The sequence below is a fragment of the Cervus canadensis genome, chromosome X (genome assembly GCF_019320065.1).
Source record: "Cervus canadensis isolate Bull #8, Minnesota chromosome X, ASM1932006v1, whole genome shotgun sequence".
NCBI classification, from domain to species: Eukaryota; Metazoa; Chordata; class Mammalia; order Artiodactyla; family Cervidae; genus Cervus; species Cervus canadensis.
Window position 1 is genome coordinate 20,581,796 of NC_057419.1, and position 27,575 is coordinate 20,609,370.

The window sequence follows — 27,575 nt, forward strand, 5'->3', positions numbered from 1 at the left end:
CTTCCCTATCTTACTTCCCCATTCGTCTACAGGCACTTTTCTAGGACTACTTCCTATGTAAACTACCACACTTCCGTCCTTTTAGGAGTCTGCGCCTGGATACATGCAACCTAAAATAGTCAGTTACTGGAGCTCGAAGAGAATGATATTTAAGGGCACTGCCCAGGCTTCAGTGGCTTCTCCTGTTTTATCAGCTCATCAGCATCTCTGGCCGGTTAACCAACAAGTAGGAGTTTAATGTGGTTCTTGAGTTTGTCCTGTCCACAGAACTACAGACACAATGACTTGGCGTTCTTTGCTTGCCCTCCCAAATATGCTACCTCAAAGGAATTGGCACTTTCAGCTACATTTTAACTACACTAATGATTTCTATTTCAGTACTAGTTTCCAACCTCAGTTTTCATCAGTTTGAGCTCCTGGTTTCATTTTCTCCTAATTGCAGTAAGATGCCCCCAAGACATCTTAGGCATGATGGGTCCTGGGTGGGTGTAAATTGTTTGCTGCTGTTGAAGACACTCTGGGAGGGAACCTTCTGGGATCTGACAGGAAGTTGTTCCAGATGTCAGAAACTCAATGCCAAAAAATAAAAATAAGCTCCAGTTACTAAACAGATCAGGGTCTGGCATTTTAGAAATAAGAGCGTCTCTAAGATGAGCAAAATCTGAAATCTCTGGAAATGGTCCAGAGATACAGCACATACATGGCTTAGGAGTATTCTGGAAGTTAGAAGATGGATTATGGCCATTTAAGGAATCACTTTCTCATGTCAAATCAGGAATTAGAATCCTTGGAGAGCAGGAAGGGATCTTAGGAATTCTCTTATCCCCTCTCCACCCTCTTAATTTTATAAATGAGAAACGCTGAGGCCCAGAGAAATGAAATGATGCATCTGTAGACACACAGACAGTAACTGTCCAGTGCTTTTCCTACAACCCTGGAGTACCATGCCTAGTCTTTGTACAGAAAGAAAACCCAGTGACTCCAGAGCAGCAGCCCTTGCTTCTGCCTCGGGACTGGAGACAGCGCAGCCAAAGACCAGACCCCTCAGAGCTGTCTCTTAGCTGTACAGCATGAAGGGAACTACATTGGGTGACTCCCCAAGAGGGATCCCTCAAGGTCTGTCTAGAGGGCTGGCATGTGACATGCACTGCCTTAAAAATTACTCCAACCTGCGGAAGCAGCATGAGAACCAGAAGAGTATTTTTGGCACACCTCATGACACTGGGCTCTGTGCTAGGGCCCCAGGGATCTGAATCAGCCGTAAACTTGGGCTCTGCTCTAAAACTGTTTCTAATTGAAACAGTGGAGACAAGACAGACAATGAACCAATTCAAAATATAGAAATGTGATTCCTGAGTTTCTCCCACCAAATATCTGGTTGCAGTCTGGCATGTGTCTTGTACCCTCTCCCATCCCTGGAATTCTCCAATAATTCCATGAATATGAATTGTATCTTATTACAGTACTCATAAGTTCTTTAGGGACAGAAATCATGTTTTTATTCATTCATGCACACATGCATTCATGCATTTATTCAACAAATTGATTGAATGCCTACTATGAGTCCCTACTATTGAATCTCTGCTAGGGATGGGAGAGAGTGCTCAGTGAAGTGGAAGGAGGGGCAGAAGACATCCGAGCCCGTCCAGTGCCTTCCCACTTGACTCAGAAGCCAAGCCCAGGTCCTTATAACCATCTTTAAAATCTGTCCTGATTCCCCTGTCCTTTCCTACCCCACTGGCATCTTGGGGCTGGCTGGAAGTAGAGAAAGCTGTTATGTGAAGTTAGAAGGGGCAACTAGTTTTCATTCATTTAATTTCAGTGACTTAATTGATGTATTCATGCATTCACTTATTAGACACACATTTATTGATTATCACCTCCATGTCAGGGCCTCTTCTAAACACTGGGTTATTAGTGGTAGGTGGTGTTTCAGTTCTCATGAACCTTATAGTCTATAGAGAGGAACTCAAGCAATAAACTGATTGGCAAATATCTAAGCAATCCTACCTGTTCATAAGCTCTCTGAAGAAAAAACGAGACAAAGGGTCAAGAATAATGGGAGAAACCTGATTTGTATTGAGGGTCAGGAAAGGCATCTCTGGGGGAAGTAACCTTTAAATTGACACATGCGCAAAGCAAAAGAGTAGTCAGACAGGGGTAGAAGCGAGAGAGGTGGTCTTTCAGGCAGAGGTTCTGAAGATCGCCGGAGAGGTTCTGAACTTGGCACCCTGACAGCCCTCTGCTCTGCCCTTGAGCTTCGGATCCCCTCTGCATGAGGCATCCTCCAAGGAGCACTCTGCCCTGGAGAAACCAGCAGAGGCAGGTGTGTGGAAGGAGGAAGGTTGAAATATAAGGAAGGTCTCACAAGATAGAATCAACCTAACACACAAGATTTCTGGGAGAAGAATTACAGAGAGTGTCCATTACATGAGGCTGAGTCCCTCTACAAACACACACACACACACACACACACATCCTCAAACTCAAACACACACATCCTCAAACTCAAACACCCTTTGTCTGGGAGAAGAATTACAGAGAGTGTCCATTACATGAGGCTGAGTCCCTCTACACACACACACACACACACACACACACACACACACACACACACACACACACACACACACACACACACACACACACACACACACACACACACACACACACACACACACACAATGTGCAAATCAGGAAAATTGCTCTTTGCTTTCTTCCTCAGCTTCCCTAGGATTTCATCCCACAAAACTGACCTCTCTTCTCTGCCCTCTGAACTTTGAATCAGAAGGCTCTCCCACTTGTTACCTTGAACTTGAGGTATAATATGTGAAGCTTAATTTTCCTTGTCTATGTCTTCACAAGGACTTTTATGCAAAAGTTTTAGAAAATATAAAGCACTTAAAGTGCTATATAGTATTTTTAATTTAATAAACTTTTAAATTATGTAGATATTTTTACTTGAAGTATGGTTGATGTATAATATATTTTATCCTTAGAAGCAGTTTTAGACTCATAGTAAAACTGAGTAGAATGTACAGAGATTTCCCATATAATCCCTGCCCCTTGCCCTAGCTCACACTGTCAGCAGCTCCCCGACCCCAGAGTGGGGCATTTGTTAAAATTAAGAAGACTGCACTGATACATAATTATCATTCAAAATCCATAGTTTATATTAGGTTTCATTCTTGGTGTTGTACACTCTGTGGGTTTTGAACATTATAAGAAAATAATAGTAATAATTGTGGTGGGTATTCTTCACCCCCTCACCCCAAGATGCATCCTACATCCTTCTTTGCCTACCTCTGTGCCCCAGGAAGCAGACTATATCACCCAGGTTCCCTGGCAGCTGCCTTCTGGTTGAGTTCAGCCAAGGAATGGGCCCAGCAAGAGATCAGAAGGCAAGAGGAGAGAGAGACTGAAACATTTCTTCCCTGCTCCTTCCCTGTTTTAGCACCCCATCTCTGGCAAGAATTGGGTCCCTCTATGACCACAGATCCTGACCAGTGGCCCCTTGTCCATGGTCCCAGCTCTCACTGCAATCCAGTGACACCATTTGTCCCCTCAGCACATGGTAATGGCTCCTTGTCATAGTCTCTGGCCTTTGACGTCTCTTGTTGGTTCCCTTAACCTTCCCACAAAGTAGTCCCTTCACTGGCATTTCTTCATTTGAACCATTTGGGCTGAGTTCTGCTTCTTGCTTGTAATCTCATTCATCTGATTATAACAACAAACCAGCAGTAACAACTCAAGAACAACTTTATTGTTTGCCATGTGCCAGTTGCTGTGTTAATTCCTTCCAAAATATTGGCTGGATTTAAGGTTAATTTTCAAAAAAGCTCCATCCGTGACTTTCATACAGATATAAAATGAACACATGTTGACTGACAAAGACTCTCTCCTCAGCCTGACTCTAGTCAGGCTCCGATAAATCCTCAAGGCCCTAGCTTTGGGTGCTGTCCTTGGTCTCCTTATTTGAGAATCTCACTGGGTTCAGCCACAGTCCTCCATTTGAATCCCACTGCTCTTGTATCTGATCACATTTCTCATCCCCTCACCCTTGATATCTTATCACCCAGACCTGCCTCAGCAAGAATCCTGTCAAGTCAGCTTAGCCAGAATCTCCCTCAGCCCTAAGTTTGCTCTTAGTAGTTTTCCATCTACTGACCCCCACTTCCACCCCCACCCCACCTTTGGCTATAAATCTTCACTTGTCCTGGTTTTGGAGATGAGTCTGCTCTCTCTCTCCCTGTACAGAACCTCATTGTTGTAATCCCCCTGGATAAATCTGCCTTACTGTCTTTAAGAAGTGTCATGATATTTTTTCTTTACCATGACAGAAACTCTTTGACCAAACTTGAGACAGGCTCCTCTGAGGTCTCCTTTTGATTAGGCCTCATCTTTGGGCCTTGTCTTTGGCCTGCCTAGCCCAGTTTTAGCAAGAATCCTGCTAAGTCAGGTTAGTGAGAATCACTCCATTCCTGACATCTGATCACCCTTGATATCTGATCAAATTCCTCAACTTCTGTCCTTGATATCTCATTACTCTGGCCTGCCTTCATCAAGAATCCTTGTATGCTTGATGTTTCCTGTTGGTATTGATAATTTTATGCCCATTAACTCCTTCACTCTGATCATTGGCTATAAATCCACATTTGTCTTTGCCTGTATTCCAAGTTGAGCCTGATTTCTCTCCCCTGTTATAATAGTCTGGACTCCTATTGCAATAGTGATGATACAGTCTTCCGTATCAGTTTAACAGGTGTCAGAATAACTTTTTCTGTAACAGTATTAAATATTTTGCTCATTAATGAGGGAATTGGTAGGATGGTACAACCAGTTCAAGAGCAGACACATTTATAGATCAGGAATATTGAAATGAATATGCAAATACTGGCAAATTTGATCTTTTCCACAGGGCTGGAGGCACATCAAATTGAACTTCTAAAGGACAGAATTTGCATGTCTATAGACAAGAATGATTTTGCAAATACAGAGTTGTAAAATGGCTCAATGGCAGCAAAAAGCTAGAATGGTAAAACCTAGAAAACTGTGCGGGAGACTGCTGCCCATGGGCCAAATGCAGCCCACTGCCTGCTGTTGTAAATAAAGTTTTATTGGAACACAACCACATGTGTTCATTTGCGTATTTCCTGTTGTTGCTTTCATGCTCCAATGGCAGAATTGAGTGGCCAGGTAGTCCACAAAACTTTAAATATTTACTCTCTAGCCCTTTACAGGAAAGGTTACTTGACCTCCCTGCTATGGAGACTGTATTGTTTTCCTTTGAAGCAGAATTTTTCCTACAGCTGATAAGAAATATACCAGTATTGGCTCCATTTTACAAGTTAAAAAACCTAAGACCAGTTAAGTGACACAACCTGAACTCTAACCCTGGTCAGCCTGATTCCATCACTAGTGCTAGGATCAGCAAGCAATTTAGCTGACTCTAATAACAAAAAGTCCTGAGGCTGAAGTACAGACCAAGCATCAGAACACCTTAGAAATTATTTCATCTTGAAGAAAGAAAATGTTGTCTTCAGAAAGGTATGTGTGTGAAGGGGTCTGTGTGTGTGTGTGTGTGTGTGTGTGTGTATAGTTGGGGGGTGGTTAAAAAGAGTGTCTGCTTTGATAACTATTTTTACTTTGGCCTAATTTTACTTGTATTACTTGGGTTGCAACTACTTTCACAGAGGCACATGAGCTAAATTGTAGCAATTTTGGCCAAGGCAGGACATGGGTCCTGAACAAGAAATTGAGGCAGAAACTGAAAATTTTTTCAGTATTGTACTGGTTTTCTTTAAGGTGTTTGCTCTTTCTGAACCTACCCAGCATCAGAGTCCTTCATAGTCAGTGCAACGCCTTCAATAGTCAGCTCCTCCCTCCCTCCCCATTTATTACATTTTTCGTCTATTTTAAAGCTATTGAAAATGCTAGTCTCTGAAAGGGATTAAGTGGGTTAATTAGCATTAAAAAGCCCCTTTATTTAGTCAGTCTTTAAAACCTCTAAACACCGCCTGGACTGGCCACCCCTCCCCCCATTTTGTGAATGGGAAAGGGAGCTGGAAAAACTCCAGCTATAAGAGAGTGTCTGAGACTCAACCCAGCCCAGCCCATTCCCCAGTCCAATGTGGAAATCATGTCTTTCGTATCAGGTTGCATGTGAAATCTTTGTCAAATCTTTTTCGGTACATGCTCCTGAATAATACTTCCCAGAGTATCACTAATAGTCACAAGACGCAGTGGGTGAATTTCAATGGCTGAACCGCTGGGGAGAAAATGAATGGACTGTTAATAGGATCGCTCTGGAATAATAGCTAAATTATTAAACTATAGTGTGGTGGGTGTCACTTCCTGAGTGTGGCAAATTAGATTGGAAGGTGCCACTGTGAATGTCTCAGGAATATTACATTGCACAGCCCTTTGGAAGGATTTAAACCTTTTGTATAGCCTTCTCTTCTTTACCAGAGCTTTTCTTTCTCTTTCGCATTGGGTTTTATTAGCAGAGGGTGGAGGAGACAGTATTGGTTTTCTGCCACATCCCCTGGGTGTCCACCTCTACACCAAAGGCTCTTTACTAGAAACACCTGCAAGGCTTGGCCAACAGGACCCTTTTGAGTCCTCAGGGGGAACCCAAATGCCAGAGCACTAATCCCTCCATGGCCGCCCTCATCTAATGATGGGTGGGAGTTGGCGGATAAAAAAACCAGCTGCCTCAGCCCTGCACTGGAGCCAAGGTGAATTCTGCTAACTCTGGGGTGCAGGGCAACCTCTGGAAGTTCCCCAGCAGGACTGTGCTCCAGTGACCCCCAGTGTTTGATAATCTTCTCTTTCTTGGCTGCCACACCTTCCTATCTCACTTCCTCAACGACTGTTTCCTGGAATCACCACACAAAGAAATAGTTTGCACTCACATTCCTCTCTTAGGTTCCACTTCTAGGGTAAGCCACACCAAGACAGTAAATAGAAAGATTTTTCCTCATCATTTATCCTGCAGCAAAGGTGCCACTTTATTCTTCCATTTCACAGAACCAGTTAGCCAAGTCCCCTGCTCTGACCAGAGGGTAGCACGTTGCAGTGGGAAAGCCATGAGCTTGGGTGAGATTCAATCTGGAGTTCAAATCCAACCTTTGCCATTGACTGGCTGGCTGACCTGTGTGACCTTGCTCAAGGTATTTTGCCTCAGTGAATCTTCATTTCCCCACTTATTAAAGAGGGCTAGTAACATTTCCCTCCAGAATTGGTGAGAGAATCAACTACGTGATGTATGTCCACAGCTCAGTACAATGCTTAGCAGGTAGGAGCAAACCAGTAAATGGCAGTTCTTTGACTTCCAAAAGGCTGCTCCACAGTCACTGCCAAGAGAGTGTGATGTTCTTGTCCTTGTAGCTTTTGTCACGGGAGAATAAAGCGAAAAGATACCCAGAGCAAGAATCTATCAAGATTTCAAGTTTCCTGTGATTACAAAACAGTAGCAAAGACAACCATGAGGAAAACCTTATCTGGCTAACAGTTTTTCCAGTCCATCTTTTAATTAGTTTTTGAGAAATTTCTGACATCATAGACTAAGCTGCATTGTATTAATATTCTAGTCTTCTAGTTCTGTGACAAACAAGAAGAAATTCATGACCATAAAACCCCAAAATAAAACAAAACAGGGAGAAGCTTATAAAACTAAATATGGAACTCAGCTCTAACAGCTGAATGGAGAAAGGAATTAGAATAATTTAAAAGTCACAAGTGGATGGTAAAGTGTAAAGAAATGGAAACTTACAGACTATTTAAAACCTGTAAATGCTGACTGTTCAGAAACAACACAGATGGATCAAGAGTGGTGAACAGCCAGAGAGGATTGCAGACGGATCTGCATTGTCTTAGCGGCTCCCTGTGCCACCTGTTTCTGAGGACAGTTGGACAATTAGATACGGAACCAGGCTAATGCTGGCGGCAGATCCAATGATGGCCACTGGCCTAACGGTAGGTCCTTCCTTTGAGTTTGCAATGATGAACCATGCCCCAGATGTCTGATGACTCTTACTGATTTGGGCACCCTAATGCCCCATTGTGTGGTGGTAGTGGGGCTTCCCTGGTGGCAGATGGTGAAGAATCTGCCTGCAGTGCAGGAGCCTGAATTCTATCCCTGGGTCAGGAAGATCCCCTGGAGAAGAGAATGGCAATCCCTTGTATGGTGGTACCCATAAGAGGTCAATGAAAATGCTTGAAATGATGAGTCCGTGAGTAGTCTCAGTAGATACATCTCTGGAGAGTTGATTCAATGTCACTGAATCCAGGGTTGCCATGCCTCAGAGAAAAACAAGATTTTCACATAGCCAACAGGGGAAGCTTGTAAAATGTGGCTGTGACGTAGCAGCCTTGAATTCTGGAGGCCTCCAGGGTTGAGGCACATGGATGGGCAGTAGAATAGGGATGAGGAAAGCCCCTGCCATTGCTGCCTGTGTCTTATGTGTCCTGATTACTGCAAAGATGACCAGAGAGCTGGATGGCCTTTGGAGTCAGGGTGACTCCAACGTGACCAGAAGGGCTTGTCAGTTACACTCAGTGATGGCTTGCATCAGAGATTATAATGGCCTGGTCACTCGAGTCAGAAGGCATATTCCCTGACACCTGGCCCTGAACCCCTCTACTCCCTCGTCATATTTTGTTGATCTCGAAACCACCTTTCCTAGTGAGAGAGCCGCACTGCTAGCAGGGACCACTAGGCTCCGGGTGACCGGGGTGTGCTGGCAGCCGTGCTGATGTCCTCTTCCCGTTCATCCATGATGGTAGCAAAGGCTTTTAAGATGGCATTCGTGGGTCCAGCCAGAGTGGTAATTCTCTCAGCACAATTCCCTTTGGAGATGTTGATATGTACATTACTCTCCCCATACATCATCTTAACTGATTCTCTGTTCATTCTGAGATACTGCCAACATCCTTTCCATGCATAAGGAGCTGTCTGGTGAAAGTGACATTCAGTCCACTTGGAGTCATACACTCTATCCACCTGAAGGGCCCCTGTTGCCTTCTTGACAACCCCTCTGGCATGCTGCCCTCCCCATTCCCACCCATCTCCCTTTTCTTCTCCAACCTGTAGTTTTTGGCTTTGACTACTACCAGTGACCAGTGACTTGACTATTTAAAGTCCAGCTCCTCAGAATACCACTGGACACAGAGACAGGTGTTATTACAGGTGTGACACTAAGAACTAAGCATAAAAGGAAAACAACTGATATATGTGATTATGTTTAAATGAAGAACTTTTGTTCAACAGTAGACCCCATTAAGAAAGAGAAAAAAAAGCCAGAGAGCAAGAGAATATATTTGCAGCTCCTGTACCCAATAAAAGACTTATCTAGAATAGATAAAGAACTCCTGTCCATTAAAAGAGAAGTAGAAACTCCATCGAGAAATGAGCAGAAAGCTTGAACATGAGCAGCACAAAAGAAGATATACAAATGACCAGTAAACATAAAGAAATCTGCTCAACCTCCTTACTAAACAGAGAAATGCAAATTCAAAGCTCCACTGTCCATTGAGTAGATGGCAGAAATGAAAACATCTGCTAGTGAGCAACTGGAACTTTCGTACCCTGGCGATAGGCATGTCAGTGGGTACCCTTTCCCTCGATTTGGCGAAGACTTTGACATTATATGTTAAAGTTGAAGAAACTTACATCACCTGCTCCTCCAATATGTAGCATGTAATTCCATTTATATAGCTTTCAAAAACACACAAAACAAATCTCCATTTTCGGTATATATACTAGGTGGCAAAACAGTGAACACGGCAAGGAAGTTACTACCATGAAGTCAGGGCAATGGTTCTCTCTCGAGAGGAAGGAGGAAACCCTGATGGATTAGGAGTGTGCAGGGGTCTAGTGGAGGTGTTGGCAGTGATCTGATTGTTGATCAGGGTGGTAGCTGCAGGAATGTTTGGTCTATAGTAATTCATTGTGCTGCATGTTTGTGCTTCATGTACTTTTCCATATGTATGCTGTATCTCACTGTCAGAAAGTTTTTTAAAAAAAAACTTTCTCAAAGCATTCTCTGAAAAACACTGGTTAATGAGGATTTAATATATGTTGCTCGCAAAAAGAGTTCCATGGTCATATACATCTCAGCACTGGAATAAATGAAAACAGTCAGGACTTTAGTATACCAAGGTACGTAGTGAAATTCCAAGAGGAATCAGGAGTATCTAATAATTTATATGACCACAGAACCCTTTTCCTAAGGGAGATTTTACAGAGCGTATACTTCGGAAAAGTAGATGGAGCAAAGTTATAGAACAGGTTTCAGTTTCACAAGTCAGTTGATCTGATCCAATCAAGGGCTTCAGGAGCTTTGTGCAAAGCGTGAAATGCAAAATAGTGAACAAATGAAGTTTTAGGTGGTGCTGAATGGGAGGCTCTCAATGTTCCTAAAATCCTCATAATTTCAAGTGTTTACTCAACTGATCCCAAACACTGAATAGTGAAGGGTCAGCCCATCCCTATCCTCTGTGACAAGGTGTATTCTAGTTTTCCTAATCACCGTGATGTACCTGTGTGTCTGTGGATGGATGGACCACCTGGTGTTTACTCACTTTTGGTTGTTTTAGGTTCATGTCCTTCACAGCTGTTTATAAGCAAAATCATTTGGATGGAGTCCAACTTCTGCCCCAGTGCTGGTGCAACAACTCTGCTCTAACTGGGCCACTGAGTCAGTTAACTTTCACTGTATAACAAACCTCCCCACAGCCTAGTGGCTTAAAAGTAACCCCCACAATTTTGTAATCTGGAAATTTGGACTGGGCTCAAATGGATGAGCTTTCTGCTGGTTTCAACTGGTTGTCACTCCTATGTGTCTACAGGTGGCCACTGGGTCAGCTAGGATGCTGGCTGGCTGTTAGCTGAGGCAGCCATTTAAGTTCCAGCTTAATGTCTTATCTTTCATCAGACAGCCCCAGATGGGTTTGTTCACGTTGCAGCTATAACAAGAGTCCTAAGAATAGCAAGAGAGGGAGAGCTCCAGTGTGCACGTGCTTTTGAAATCTTTGCTTGCATCACATTTGTTTTTAAGCTGTGGATCAGACAATCACACAGCCAAGTCTGGAGTATAAGTATAAGGAGACTCCCCAAGGGTATGGATAGAGGGACTTGAACAAATTGGGAGCCGTTGCTGCATCAGTCTGCCAAAGGTGCTTTGGGCACCAGAGCCATTCATTATCAAAACTATCTCTAAAACTGCACTGATTTATGGTACTTCTGATACCAGTCAAATTCACTGCCGAGATGTATTTTTAAAAGCAACCATGTTCATCAGCCTTTCAAAGAAATGATCCAAGTAAGAAAGGTTGATTAAGATAGAGATCGATTACCTTTTCAAAGATATGATGAAATGTAAACAGTTTCCCCTCAGTATACAAGATGGTTGTTCAAGGAGAAATTTAATTACAACCCAAGGAACAGATGGATTCTCACATACACAGCTTATCATTAGATTGCATTTGGTACAAAAATGATGACGTTTCCTTTAGTTTCACTGGTTTTTGTTTAACAAAATCTATTCCTTGGCTTTCTTCAACATGACTCTGTTGCAGACTTCAAATTATAATCTAAGGCTGCACATATTAACCCTGTCTGTTGGAAGAAAAGAAGTGGGGTTATGTGGGGCAATAACAAACAGGCAGAATAGGTCCCGGCCAGCTTTCTATTGTCCTCAAGCACTGACAATGGATGACTGTGGCCATGCTGAGTTGGGAAAGGATAACATCTCTAAGTCACAACAGTATTTGGGGTGGGGGGGTAATTTCTCTCAGGAAATGACAAGTTTCATCAGGTGACTCCAGATGGAATTACCAGTCTTGATTACATTTGACCTCCTGAGGCCACCATCTTGTACTCAGTTTATACTATCAAGACCACAAGAAAGGTTTGTCACCAAAAACTTTAGACTCTCAGTTTCTGTCTTCCATGGTGTAGATCAATGTCTTCGCTTCAGATGACATTGAAGTCTCTAGATAATTTTGAATGTGATGAAGTCATAGTTTCTAAGCTTTTTATTAAGTTGAGATATTGATGATAATGATCGAGAGTAGCAACTCTGGCTGAATTCTTGACAAGAATTATATCATTTAATCTTTATGATGCCCTCCTATCTCTATTTGACACCAGGAGACCCACAAGTTGTAAATGGTGGTAACAGGATTCGAACCCAGGTCTACTCTGACCCTAAAGTTCTGCTTTTAACTAGTCATCCACATCACCCCTCTTTTGAGCGTTTTCTAGGTAATATGCCTGAGCTGCCTCCTCCTCCTCATCTATACTTTTGTTGAACATCTGCTCTTTGTAGTGTATACAGAGCTGTGCTGGTAATGGGGTATAAAAACGCCTCTTGCACAATAGAATGGGATGAACAACCTTGGGAAAAACAACCTTATAAATAGCTTTCTATAGTTGGTGGTCTTGGTGGGGAGGGAAAGCAGAAATTATAAGAACTTTGTCAGTTGACAGACCTGCTTTTAGTTAGAGGTTTCATGTTGTCCATCTCCCTCAACAGATCCCTCTCAGAGAGTGACAGCAAGTGGCACAGTGGAACCATTTGACAGATAGCACTCTTTACCACCACATCCACCCTGGCTCTTTAATGCTTGATGAAACTGCATGAAGTTAGGAAACCTGCAAGAGACCAGGGAGCATGCTGGATATCTCACAGCTGTAACTTTCAGACACCAACTAATTAAGAAATGATCTTTCATACTTATATATAGTTTTTTCTATCTTATGCCAGTTAAAAGCACAGACTCAGGAAACAGACTGCTAGGGATCAACCACAGATCTGCCATTTTACTAGCTGTGTGATCTTGAACAAATTATTAGACCTCTCTGAGCCTCAGTTTCCTCAGCCAGAAGAAGGAAATGATAATAGTATTCTTTGCAAAAGAATGCAAAACACATGATGCCTTGGCATACAGCAAGTGCTGTTTAAATGTTAGCTATTAAGACTGTTACTCTGTTAAACAGCTTAAATCAGGCATAGGTTTTCATGTTTTATTTTAAAAATTTAAAAGGTCATTAAATTGTTTTTATATTCTTGGTGGCCGCCAATTTATTATTTTATTTGGAAAGATTCATTTAGCATCCAGTGGTTGTATGCTAAGTCTATCTTGAAATAAGTCTGTCACTTAGATATTGATTTACGTACGTTATTGTTGCTTTTAGTGAATCAACCATTTATGTCATCTGTCCACTTTTCTTTGGAAGGTCCTCTTTTCATTAGAAAGTTAATATTTATTGATGCCTTACAATGTGTCACTATTCTAAGCCCTTAGCAGTCATTACCTATTTTAATATTCATCATTACCCAATGAAGTTATCATTATTCTGATATTGGAGATGCAAAACTAGAGGCAGAGTTGCAATAATATGGATCTTGTAAGTGCTGTAGCCAGGATTCAGAACTAGGCAGAGAGATCCCATAACTCAGTTTCTTAATCATTCTGATCTATTCGTTGTTCCTGTAGTATTTACTTATAAGAGCTTTTTGTATAAGGATATCAATTTTTAATATGTATCGTACATTTCCCCAAGTCTGTCCTTCTACTTTTTTACTTTCCTTTTGGTGGTATTTGCTGTACAGAAATTTAAAAATCTTGTGGATGCACTTTTCTCTATGACTTTTTCAGCTTGATTGAGGTTTAATTGAGAAATAGAATTGTAATTAAAGTGTACAAAGTGATGATTTGATATACATATACTTTCCTGGTGACTCAGATAGTAAAGAATCTGCCTGCAGTGTAAGAGACCTGAGTTCAAAACCTGGGTCAGGAAGATCCCCTGGAGGAGGGCATGGTAATCCATTGTAGTATTCTTACCTGGAGAATCCCATGGACAGAGGAGTCTGGTGGGCTAGAGTCTATGGGATTGCAAAAGAGTTGGACATGACTGAGTGACTAACACTTTTTTTTTTCATACATTGTGAAAGGATTCTGACCATTGAGTTAATTAACATGTGCATCACCTCACATATTTACCTTATCTTTGGTGTGAACACTTAAGTTCTACTCTCAGCGAATTTCAGTTACACAATATTTAGTATTGTCAACTAGTCACCATATTATACCTTAGATCTTTAGAGCTTATTCATCTTATAACTGATAGTTCTATACAGTTTAGAAATATTTAATATGGTCAAATATTTCATGCTTTTTCTCTTAGTGGATTTTGTCTCTGATGTCATTTTCAGATGTTTCCTATCTAAAGGATATTAAAAATATTCATTCTATATTTTCTTCTAGATAGAACTTCAAAATTGCCTGTATTAATGAAATATATGTGCTTAGGCCCCAACTCAGACCTGTTGAATCAGAATTTGTGCAGTGAGAACTAGATGTTTATGCTTCTAAAAAGACACACAAAATTACAACCAAGAGGACTGGCAAAGGCAGACATTTATCTCTTTTTATTTCCTCAAACACATGAAATTGACTGAAGAAATAATAAATTAAGAATATATCCTCAAAATCAATTCCAGATGGGTTAAGAAGTTAGTTGTAAAATGCCGAACTTAACTTTTAGAACAACACATAGGAGAATATCTGTATTAGAGTTCTCCAGAGAAATGGAACCAGTAGGAGTGTATATGTATAGATTGGTGTATATCCCTTATTGGTGTATGTGTGTGAATTCGTGATACATGTATATGTATATGTATGCATGTATATACATAAATATATGTATATATATATGAGAGAGAGATTGATTTAGTTATTTAGATATTTTAAGGAATTGACTGAAAACATTGTAGGGGTGGGACTGGAAAGTCTAAAACCCCCAGGGTAGGCCAGCAGGGTGGAAATTCTGGCAAGAGTTGGTGTTAATAGTCTTGAGTCTAAAGGCAGTTTGGAGAACAAATTCCTTCTTCCTTGAGGAAGCTCAGTCTTTTCTCTGAAGGCTTTTAGCTGATTGAATAAGGCCCCTACACACTATGGATGGTAACCTTTATCAAAGTCTACTGATGCAAATGTTAAATCGCATTTTTAAAACGTCTTCACAGCAATATCTAGACTGGTGTTTGACCAAATAACTGGGCACCATAGCCTAGCCAAGTTGGAAAATTAGCCATCACAATAGCTTTATGACCCTGCAGTAGGGAAGGATTTTTAAACAACACACACACACACACACACACACACACACACAGAGAGGCAGAGGCCTTGACACACACACACACACACACACACACAGACACACACACACACACACACACACACACACACAGAGGCAGAGGCCTTGGTGAATGGTTTGAACAGGGGGAAATGTATTTTCCTACCTGTGACTTTCTTCCCCTCATGTGAGATGCCCCCAAGCAGACCAGAATCCATATTAGATAATATGCCTCTTTGTATTATTACAATTTGCTTCCTTGCCAGAGAACTCTTTTCCTTCTTTCACTTCTGTGATTCCAGACAAACACCAGGAAACACAGTACAAGAATATAAAACAGTGTTTTAATTTAGGTTCCATAAACCTAGATATTAGCTGTGGTCCCACAGAATCCCAAGCCAAAATACCAAACACTGATGGATTTATTGTTGCCCTAATTTAAAACAAGCCTGATTTATTTTTAAAAGTGGAACCTCAAAACAGAACTCAGCAGACATGATATGGAATGTATTATATGCCTAACCAAAAAACAAAACACTACTCGGTACAGTGGACTTGAAAATTATCTTGCTATTAATAGATCTCCTGGATGGCTGTGATCGCTTGGATTTGACATGTTCAGGTTTTGGCAGCTGCTGAGGACTGAAAACAAGACGTTCCATACATTATTGCTTAATAAAGAAAGTAGGCCATGAAGTAGCCCTTTGGTAATTTTTAAAAAAGATTTTGAAGAGCCCAATTCCATCTTTAATAAGTCCTCGTCGCCAAGCATGTTGCTCAGCAGTCTGATGAGCAGATTCATCCAAAGCTGTGTGAAATGAGAGCAACTCGGGGCACCCTGTTACTGTCGTCTCTCCGTCTGGGATGGATGCCTCAAATGCTGTACACCCACGACAGATGCTTGCTGAATCGTGACACGTCCCTCTCTTTCCCTTTATATTTTGAGGGCCTGACACTGAGGTAATGATTCAAAGGTTTAGGTTGAGGCCCTCTGAAGAATGTAGCTGTTGGACAGAGAACACCATTTTCAAGAGTATAAGGTAACACTGATCTGTTCTGCTAGGCTCAAAATATTTTTAAATGTTTAATTGGAAAATATTTCTGCCCACTGGTCTCTTGGAAAACAAGGTTAAAAAAAGAAAGATTACAAACAAACCAAAAAACCCAAACAAGGAGAAGAAGCTTTAGAGGATTTTAGTTCTTTTTTTTTTTTTTAATTGTGTGTGTGCTTAGTCACTCAGTCCTGTCCAACTCTTTGTGACCTCATGGACTGTAGCCTGCCAGGCTCCTCTGTCCACGGGATTCTCCAGGCAAGAATACTGGAGTGGGTTACCATTTCCTACTCCAGGGAATCTTTCCGACCCAGGGATCAAACTCATGTCTCTTGCATCTTCTACAGTGGCCGGCAGATTCTTCACCACTGTGCCACCTGGGAATCCCTTTTTGAGTGTAAGAAATAGTTCTTTTACATTGGATTCCTCAGTAGTAGACTCTGAGATGAAGGTTCATAAAAACCAGTAAGGAAATGGAACTGGATAGAGAAGAATTGCAAGGAGGAGTCATACTTCAAGCGAAGGCCCTGGGAGGGTAACCCGGCCTCAGTCCTTGTCTGGGGATAGTGTAAATCCTCATCAGGGGACAAGGGAGCCGGAGTAGTTAGAGACCACCCACCTCACTGTCTTGCTAATCACTGGATCAGAAGTCACTGCACTGTAGATTCCCAGGCACTCCTGGATCTACTTGCATAGACAAAGCAGGTCCCTGCAGCCTGAGGACTTTCCTGCAACAAAGAGTTGCAGGTCCCAGCTGGAGGGGATTGGGGAGTGACAGATGTGCATGAAGATGGTGAAGGCCTCTAAGGGGATGTGTGCAGACCTCTGACAGCATCTGCCTCACTATTCCATGAGAAGTAGTTTGTCAGGGTCTCTCCACAAATTCAGAGCAGGCCTAAGGATGAAGGGAAGAAGGGGCACGAGGTCCATGATGTAAGGTTTGCAGCAAGTCACCATGTTTTCTCTGGTGTCCTTACCCCCTGGTTGAGTCAACAGGAAAGAGATTAAAGAGGAGTTTGGTTTGGAGATGGACAAACTTTGTGATCCTTTCCACCAATAGATCCCAAAGCCTGGGAGGTGGTGGACAGCAAGCAGGTCTGAAGAACAGAAGGAAAATCAATCCTGTAGGGCAGTGGTCCCCAACCTTTTCTGCACCAGGGACCAATTTCATAGAATACAATTTTCCATGGACCAGGAGTGAGGGGATGGCTATAGGATGATTCAAGCACATTACATTTATCATGCACTTTATTTCTAATCTCATATGCTGCCACTGACCTGACAGGAGGTACTGGTCCATGGCCTGGAGGTTGGGGACCCCTGCTGAAAGGGATACTTGAGTCAAAGACAGGAAAATGGTCTCAAGTCAGGGCTTCACTGGGGAGAAGAAGAAGAAGGGAATGGGGAAACACCTGGCACTGAAATAACCATTCTGTGATTGTATTGCAATTATAAAGCTGTATTGAACAGCATGTGTAACAATGCAATAGATGAGTTATTTAGGTAACTCTAATACATATTGAATGCACTATCCACATTGTAAGTACTCAGTAGCCACATGGGGTTAACAGCTACTGTATTAGAAAGTGTAGCTCTAGAACATTCCATCATCATAGAAAGTTCTGTTGGACAGTGCTGGCCTAGAGCTTACTCAGTGGATCAAGGGTCAAGATGTAATGGGCCCCATACTCATTTCAGACTCTTATTTTCTTCCTTCCCATATTCAGCTTATAAAATTTGCCCTTAAGACTTTGCTGAAAAATTTGGAGGGCAACCATATAAAGATAATTTTAAAATTTGATGTCCGGAGTTACCTTTGTTAAATGACTTTTGCCTCCATCGATCTAACCCGAGTTTTTAGCAGTTACATGTTAACTCAGATTTAGTATATTTAGCTGAGCCATTGTAACAAGCCAACAATCATGTTCATTTTTGTCTTGGGTTGCAGCTTTCCCTGATCTTATCATTTGTGTACATGTTAATCTTTACATGGAAAAGGAAGAAAACGTGATCTTAAGAGGCATGAGGCAAGAAGTTGCACTGGAGTAGAAAAAGGGGTAGAAGCTAACTTGCTCACTCTATCTTTGGTTTCCATTTTCTCATGACCAGGGCTGGGCAGTTCTGCTCAGCTGCTGGGACAAATTCTTCCCAGACCCAGTGACTCACTCTGATTTGGGCAGAGTATTTCCAACAGTGTGGGATCTGCTGCTGCTTCCACTGCTATCCAGGAGCATTTTTCTTTTTGGCGCAGATTGCTTCCTGGGCCACCATCAGAAGTCCACATTTGAGGAGATCCTATGTTATAATTGCTCACCCTTTTCCCCACAGCTGAGTTCCAGAGTATCTTAATTGGGGTACCCCCGAAGAAAACCCTGACACAGAGATTCAAGTGCAAGTACTTTGTTTATGGGGTAACTGCAGGAAACACCCGTAGGCGGGTGGTGGGAAAGAGGAAGGAAAAAGAAGGAAGCCTACTAGGATATAGTACCCCGCAAGTCTCCCCATGGGAGCTCTGGAAGCCAAGGCCTCAGAATTACCCATGAAGGGTGAGAAAACTGGGGTGTTTATCCAGCATGTCTCATGAGGAGTGGGTTGAGGGATACTGTAGGAGAGGCAGTACAGGGCCTATTGCATGCACGAGCTGAGAATGCCCTCAGACAAAGAAATACAGATCCAGACATTAGGGTTGATGTGCAGGGAAATGAGAGTGCGGAAGGATATGGGGGGTGTGGAGGACATCTCCAGAGTCTGCTGCACACTTATTTTTATTTTTACATGGACAAAATACACCTGAGACTCTTAGAGTCCAGCCCATCCACGTCCACAGAGGGCTGATCTACTGCAGCAGAGGAGATAATGAATCATTGCCAAATGGAGAAACAAAAGGATCTTTAATGGGCAAATAGACCTCTGGTCAGAACATCCCAGACAGTGGAGAGTGAGGACAGAGCCTTTGCTCTTGAATGCCTCTGGACTGAAAGGGCAGGGAGGCAGCTTTCCCACTTTCACACTTAAGGCAAGGAACAACTTCTTTTAACCACTTGTCAGAGGATACATGAGCAGCTCTTGTGTTCTTGAATTTCTGAGAGAGACTTACCAAGTGCTTTCTGCTGAGGCTGACGAAGCCAAACTGGGGCATCTGTGTGCCAGGAATATATGGTTGCATATGTGCCACTGTTTATCTGTTTGCAAAATATGCCATATGTTGACAGCCTGACATATGTTGAGCTATAAGCAAGATTAGTCAGAGAGAAAGAAGAGCCAGAGTGTAAGAAAGAGAGGGAGAAGGAGAAACAGGGAAATGAACACAAACCCTGGTGACTTTGGCGAGATAGTGAATTCCTCGAGCATGAGTGGTGTGTCTTGATCACCTTTAATCCCCAGTGCCTACGGGCACCTAGTAGATGCTTAGATAGTGCATCCTGAGGCTGAGAAGAACACGTGCAAAGTGCCTAGAACCACGTCTTCTATCATGTATGATGCATGGTAAGTGTAGATTGAATTAATGCATGAGAGGATGCTTAGAGCTATAAAGACTTGCAGTTTCTCTCACTCTTTTAAAAACTGATCCTTGGATGTTGGAGCTGGTCCCTGCATCCCAAGGAGTTATCCTACATCCTCTCTGCTGCACTCCTCTGGTGTCTGGACCCTGTGTGTTCCTGCTGCAGCTGCCCCCAGTGCCCCTGGGCTTCTCACTGCAAGCCAAGGCCCTGTGGAACTGGGGACATACAAAATGCTAAAACTCCTGGAAGAAAACAAAGAGAAAAGGCTTCATGACATTGGATTTGGCAATGATTTCTTGGACATAACACCACAAGCACAGGCAGCAAAAGCAAAAATGGACAGCCTGGACAGCATAGAACTCCAGAACTGTCATTCATCAAAGGACATAACCTACAAAGTGAAAAGGCAACCTGCAGAATAAGAGAAAATAGTACAAATCATATATTTGATAAGAGGTTAATATCCAGAATATATAAAGAACTCCTACAACTCAAAAAAAAAATCAAATGTCCCAATTAGAAAATGGGCAAAGGACTTGAATAGACATTTCTCCAAAGATGATATACAGACAGCCAACAAGCATATGAAAAGATGCTCAGCATCACTAATCATCAGAGCAATTGCAAATCTAAATCACAATGAGATATCCCCTCACACCCATTTGGATAGCTGCTATCTAAAAACCAGAAAATACAAATGTTGCTGGGGAGGTGGAGAAGTTAACACTTGTGCACTGTTAGTGGGAATGTAAAACAATGTAACCACTATGGAAAACATGGTGGAGGGTCCTCCAAAAATTAAAAATAGAGCCACCATATGATCCAGAAATTGCACTTGTAAATGTATGACCAAAAGAATGGAAACCAGAGTCTCAAAGAGATAGCCATATCCAGTGCTCTCCATTCTTGAGTGAAAAAACTGAATCCAGAGGTCTCATGGGCCAATGAATAGAAGATCAGGAGGAGAACACCCAAATTACTGACTCCAACCCCAATTTTCCTTTTCTGCTTGGCTTCAGTGTCTCACAGGCCCATAGAACAGCCCATCTGCATCCTGTCTTATGCCTTGTCTTCTCTCATGCAGCCTTCCAGGCCCTTGGGCTCCTGTCCTCCCTAATGCATATTGTGCTCCAGCTGAGCTCCTGCCTCCTCTCTTCCCCAGGCATGACGTTGCCTCCATTTCCTCTGGGCTTTTGTCCCGTTTGTTTCCTTCCCTCCTAATCTATCAAAATTCCAGCCATCTTCTGGGTCAATCCAAATAGCACTTCATCATGCAGCCTTCCCTAGAATACCAGGCTAGAAGGAATTTCTCCATCATCTGTATTTCTATGACACTCTGTAGTCCATTCAGACCATCCATTAGTTCTGCCTTGTATGATGGTGGTTTATGCTAATTTTTCTCTATAAATTACAGTCCACTTGCATGCAGACATCTTTAGAAGCTTCAAGACAGCAATAATTGTTACTGTTCAGTTGCTTTGTCCTGTCTGACTCTTTGCATCCCCCTGGGCTGCAGCATATCGGGCTTTCCTGTCCTTCACTATCTCCTGGAGTTTGCTCAAACTTATGTCTATTGAGTCAGTGATGCCATCCAACCATCTCATCCTCTGCCATCCCCTTCTCCTGCTTTCAATGTTTCCCAGCATCAGGGTCTTTTCCAATGAGTCAGCTCGTTGCACCAGATGGCCAAAGTATTGGAGCCTCAGCATTGGTACTTCCAGTGAATATTTAGGATTGATTTCCTTTAGGATTGACTGTTTTAATCTCCTTGCAGTCCAAGGGACTCTCAAGACTCTGCTTCAGCACCACAGTTCGAAAGCATCAATTCTTTGGTGCTCAGCCTTCTTTATGATCCAACTCTCACATTCATGCATGACTGCTGGAAAAACCATAGCTTTCACTATACAGACCTTTGTTGGCAAGGTGATGTCTTTGCTTTTGAATATGCTGTGTAGATTTGTCATAACTTTTCTTCCAAGGAGCAAGTGTCTTTTAATTTCATGGCTGCAGTCACCATCTGCAGTGATTTTGGAGCCCAAGAAAATAAAATCTATCATTGCTTCCACTTTTTCCCCATGTATTTGCCATGAAGTATTGGGACCAGATGCCATGATCTTAGTTTTTTGAATGTTGAATTTTAAGCCAGCTTTTCCATTCTCCTCTTCACCCTCATCAAGAGGTTCTTTAGTTCCTCTTCTTTTTCTGCCATTAGGGTGGTGTCATCTGCATATCTGAGGCTGTTGATACTTCTCCTGGAAATCTTGATTCCAGCTTGTGATTCATCCAGCCTGGCATTTCGCCTGATGTACTACTCTGCCTATAAGTTAAATAAGCAGGGTGATAATATACAGATTTTATATACTCCTTTTCCGATTTTGAACTAGTCCATTGTTCCATGTCTGGTTCCAACTGTTGCTTCTTCACCTGCATACAGGGTTCTTAGGAGACAGGTAAGGTGGTCTGGCATTCCCATCTCTTGAAGAATTTTTCCACAGTTTGTTATGATCCACATAGTCAAAGGCTTTAACATAGTCAGTGAAGAAGAAATAGATGTTTTTCTGGCATTTCCTTGCTTTTTCTATGATCAAATGGATGCTGGCAATTTGGGCTCTGATTCCTCTGCCTTTTCTAAATCCAGCTTGTACATCTGGAAGTTCTCGGTTCATGTACTGCTGAAGCCTAGCTTGAAGAATTTTTTTTTTAGCTTGAAGAATTTTGAACATTATCTTGCTAGCATGTGAAATGAGTGCAATTGTACACTAGTTTGAACATTCTTTGACATTGCCTTTCTTTAGAATGAAAACTGACCTTTTCCAGCCATGTGGCCACTGCTGAGTTTTCCAAATTTGCTGGCATACTGAGTGCAGCATTTCAACAGCATCATCTTTTAGGATTTTAAATAGCTCAGCTGGAATTCCATCACTTCCACTAGCTTTGTTCTTGGTGATGCTTCCTAAGGCCTGCTTGACTTCACATTCCAGGATGTCTGGCTCTAGGTGAGTGACCACACCAACATGGTTATCTGGGTAATGAAGACCTTTTTTGTAGAGTTCTGTGTATTCTTGCCACCTCTTCTTAATCTCTTCTGCTTCTGTTAGGTTCTTGCTGTTTCTGTCCTTTGTTGTGCCATCCTTGAATGAAATGTTCCCTTGGTACCTCCAATTTTATTGAAGAGATCTCAGTCTTTCCCATTCTATTGTTTTCCTCTGTTTCTTTGCATTGCTCACTTAAGAAGGGTTTCTTATCTCTCCTTGCTCTTCTCTGGAACTCTGCATTCAGTTGGGTATCCTTTCCTTTCTCCTTTGCCTTTCACTTCTCTTCTCTGTTATTTGTAAGGCCTCCTCAGACAACCACAACATTGCCTTCTTGCATTTCTTTTTCTTTGGTCACTGCCTCCTGTACAGTGTTATAAACCTCTGTCCATAGTTTTTCAGGCCCTCTGTCTCCCAGATCTAATCCTTTGAATCTATTCATTACCTCTACTCTATAATGATAAGGGATTTGATTTAAGTCATACCTGAATGGTCTAGTGGTTTTCCCTACTTTCTTCAATTTAAGCCTGAATTTTGCAATAAGGAGCTGATGATCTGAGCCACAGTCAGCTCCAGGTCTTGTTTTTGCTGAGTGTATAGAGCTTCTCCGTCTTCAGCTGCAAAGGATATAATCAGTCTGATTTTGGTATTGACCATCTGGTGATGTCCACATGTAGTCATCTCTTGTGTTGTTGAAAAAGGGTGTTTGCTATGACCAGTGCGTTCTCTTGGCAAAGTTTTGTTAGCCTTTGCCCTGTTTCATTTTGTACTCTAAGGCCAAACTTGCCTATTACTCCAGGTATCTCTTGACTTCCTCCTTTTGCATTCCAGTCCCCTATGATGAAAAGGACATGTTTTTTTGGTGTTAGTCCTACAGGGTCTTGTAGGTTTTCATAGAACCGTTCAGCTTCTTTGGCATCAGTGGTTGGGGCATAGACTTGGATTACTGTGATGTTGAACAGTTTGCCTTGGAAACAAAATAATCAGTAGCAATTATTGAGTGTTTATGTTAAGCACCACATGAATTGACTCATGTACTTTTCCCAGTAACCGTATATAGCAAATACCATCATTAGTCTCATTGTAAACATGAGGATCCTAAAACACAGAGAAGTTAAGAAACTTCTCTGAAAAAAAAAAAAAGAAACTTCTCTGAGATAATACAGTTGGGGAGTTAGTCTCAGAGTTGCTGATGCCATACAAGCTATTATCCATAATGCTACACTTCCTTCTAAGGACTATCTGAGGATTTGGATTTATTTCACTGTTAGCAAATACGGAAAAGGTAATTTTTTAAAAAAGCAGTTCAGTGTTCAAATCTATAAGAACAGTTGTCCTGCCAGAAAGAAAGCAAAAATGAAGCATAAAATAAAAGGTTAATAGCTCAGATTTTCTTCAGTAAATAGTTAAATGAGCTTCGTCAGATTATTTAACATTTTAACATTCTCGTCTCCCTGTCTAAAGAGTAATGTGTAAGTCCTCATCCTCGCTGCATAAATGATTTTATGAAGTGTCATGTTATTTATGAAACCTTTATAATCTAAGGGAAGATAGAGAAAAAACATGAGTCTATTAGTTGACTTAAATTTTGTGAGCCCTCTTATGGCCTCAGAAGGGGAGGAATCAGCTCAGAAGTCTGTCACTCTTGGGTGGATGTAGGCTTATTATGCTTTATTTTTTATCACTTCAAGTTGAACATAGCCAGCTACAACAGTGTCAGTTCTGTGGGAGCCTAAAGGTTAGTACAGGACTCCTTTCCTCCCCAAACTCCTAATCTACCAGCTCACTGAAGAGATTTTAAGTGCAAGGATATATAGGCAACCACTCCTCAAAGCCCAGCCTTCTAAAGCATTTGGCCTGAAAGAAAAGAAACTCGAGGAGTTAGATCCCAGTTGGTCAGAGTTACTATTATATTTTTCTTGAAGGAATGACAAAGTGGTGGGTTGGAAGTGGGATACAGCCTTGGGTTTACCTGAGAGGCTGTGTGGCAAAGTGCTAAAGCAGGGGACCATCCAGCCATTTAGTAGTTTGATGATACTTGCTTAGCTCTCCAGACTCTACACTGCAGTTTCCTCCTGTGTCAAATGGGGAGAATGATACTCATCTTAAAAGGTTATTATGACTGAATAGCACAGTTCAGCTTCCCAAACTTGAGTCATGCACATATATCACTGTATCAGTCAGGGCAAATTGAAGGAAGGTTTAGTAGAAGGATCTGTTACAAAAGCATGGGCAAGGTTCAAAGAAAGCAGCTAAGGGACAGTGCAAGGACCCAGAACCAGCAGTTGTGGGGAGCTCTGATCATGCCAGGCTTGAAGAAGGCAAGAGAGGCAAACATGGGCTTTACTGGGGAGTGTTTAGAAAAGGCTGCAAGACTGGGGCTCAGGCAACCTGCAGTGACACCCACGGGAGAGGCAGCAGAAGACTGAAGCAGTACATCAGCCTCACTCTTCTCCATCGTCCCCTATCTCCTGCTGGGACTCCCCATTGGCTGAACCCAGCCAGAAGCAAGGGAGCCCACCAGCCTTCAGGGAGGAGGACTGAGGAGAATGGGTGGATGGGGCACAGCAAATGGAGCCCCGGCTGCTCACCACCTCTATTAGCATTTTTCCCATTTCCCTTTTCGACACAACCCTCTTTCCCCCTTTAACAGAACCCCCTCTTAGTAACTGAAATATGGTACTTTAAAAAGGCAACTCTTACATTTCATCTTAAGCAGAGATACCAGTGAAATCACAGATTGGATGTGCTGGTTTTTCCTCTGTGACGTATGCGTTGGGGAGCTCTGCCGCAGTTCAGTACTTGGAATGTAGTAAAGACTCAGTAAAGTCACAGATGAGTGTGCAGTGGAGCCCATTGTGCACATTGAAACTAGCTTTTAAAAACATATATTACTATTAACAATGCACTCTTTTTCCCAATATATTTTCTAATTAGAGATGGCTAGTTTATAGAAAAGATGATAGAATTTCGTATATATGTTTTATAAATGGCCCACCTTAATGAATTTGATTCTGGCCCATTGGTTTTTCATTAGATTCTTTTGGTTTTTCAGGGCAAACAAGTAAATTATCTGGGACTGTTGATAAGTTTTTCCACTTTTTGCTGTTTAAGGTCTTATCATAGTGGCTAGAACCTACAGGGCAGTGTTCAGTGACCGTGAATAATAATGGTGATATCAGGACTTCTTTGTTTCTTTCTTGCTTTAATGAAATGCTTCTAATACTTTTGTTGCTTGTTTGGTAAGATTAGACATGATGTTGGCTGTTGGCTTATGAGAGAGATTCTTTATCTTGTTAAGGAAGTGTCCGTATAGTCTTAGTTGGCTAAGGATTATTATTAATATCAAGAATGGGCATTATGTCTTAAGAAATACTTCTTAGATGTCTGTTGAGACTTTACAATCCTAGAATAAATTCTGCTGGATTAAGATGTTTAATTCTTTTAGTATTTTGCTCTACAATTTTTTTCTAGAAGAGTTCCATCTTGGTGGGACTAAAGGAGGGTTCATATGTCTAAAATCATTTTCTGGATTTTGAGAAACTAAACAAAGTGCATACAATTAAAATTTTTTTCTGATAAAGAAAAAATATGTAAAATTGTATATTATTCATATAATGATATTTAAAATAACATTGTATGAGAATTATAGTTGTAGGCTCCAAACAAAATGGGAGCATTCCCCAATAGTCTATAGGTCAGAGTCTCCCTTTACCTCCAGTACTTTAGCAGTTTCTCGAAGGATATAGAGACTGAAAAGTTGGAAGATTCTGGGTATTCACAGCTGAATATTCAAGATAGAATTCCTAGCAGAGATGAACTGAGCCTTTGCAGATCTGCCCCTGTTTCTGAAACTGGATCCAACATAAGGCTTTTGTCTTTACTTAGGGTAGGTAAATTTAGCCCAGTATGAGCAAGCACAACTAACTAAACAAGTAAGAAGCCAAAATATAAGAAAGTTAAGCATATGTCGTAACATATGTGGGATGGGGGGCACACTCTAGACTTGTAATCTGCATAAATCCTGGCCACCTTGATGTCCATCTCAGCTCAGTGCTACATTCGCAAGAAACAACACTCCAGCAACCCAAAATAACTAAAAAGCTATTTAAATTTTCATGTCATATCAACAAAACATAAAGAAGCACTCACATTTGTAGCACACAGCCATCTTCTTCCCTTATCTTTTGCCCCAGAACTCCATTTCCTTGCAACCCAAAGTTAGCTCCTCTTTTTCCCAGGATCTCTCTCCCAGTGTCCCTCAGCTTTCTGTCCAACTCAGTCTGACCTGGCCTTTGTCCTCTCTCCCCTTCTAGATCCATTCTTTTCTTTGCCCTTCTCATTGTGATGCGGTCAAGTTCTTTTTGGTTCCATGCCTCACCCATTGCCCAGATCTGCACATTAAGGCCCAAGAACTATCAGGCAAAGACAAACCCTTTAGTGGGCAGGATTTTCATTGTGTTTTGTTTTCCTCTCACACACGCAGAAACAAAATTCCCAAGCATTTCCCCAAAGCTCTGCTTTCCTGGGACTTTCATTTTCCTTTCCCAGTGAATGGTTCACCATGTTCTAATCTAATCTCCCCACCCCCACTAATTTGATGACAGAACTAATAAACAACAAGGATGTCAAGAGCACGGAGACAGAGAGACCTGGGTAGCGCAGGACCTGGGGAAGGAACTTTGTGAGTAATGGAGGGTTGGGTCTGTTGGCAAAATTATGGTCACAAAAAGTGCCGTCTCTTCTACTTGGCCTGGTTCCTCTGAAGCTGAAGTTTCCCCAAAAGTATTATTAAGGCCTCAAGAAAGAGGTACAGGAGGGACAAGGCGGCATTAAGCTGTCT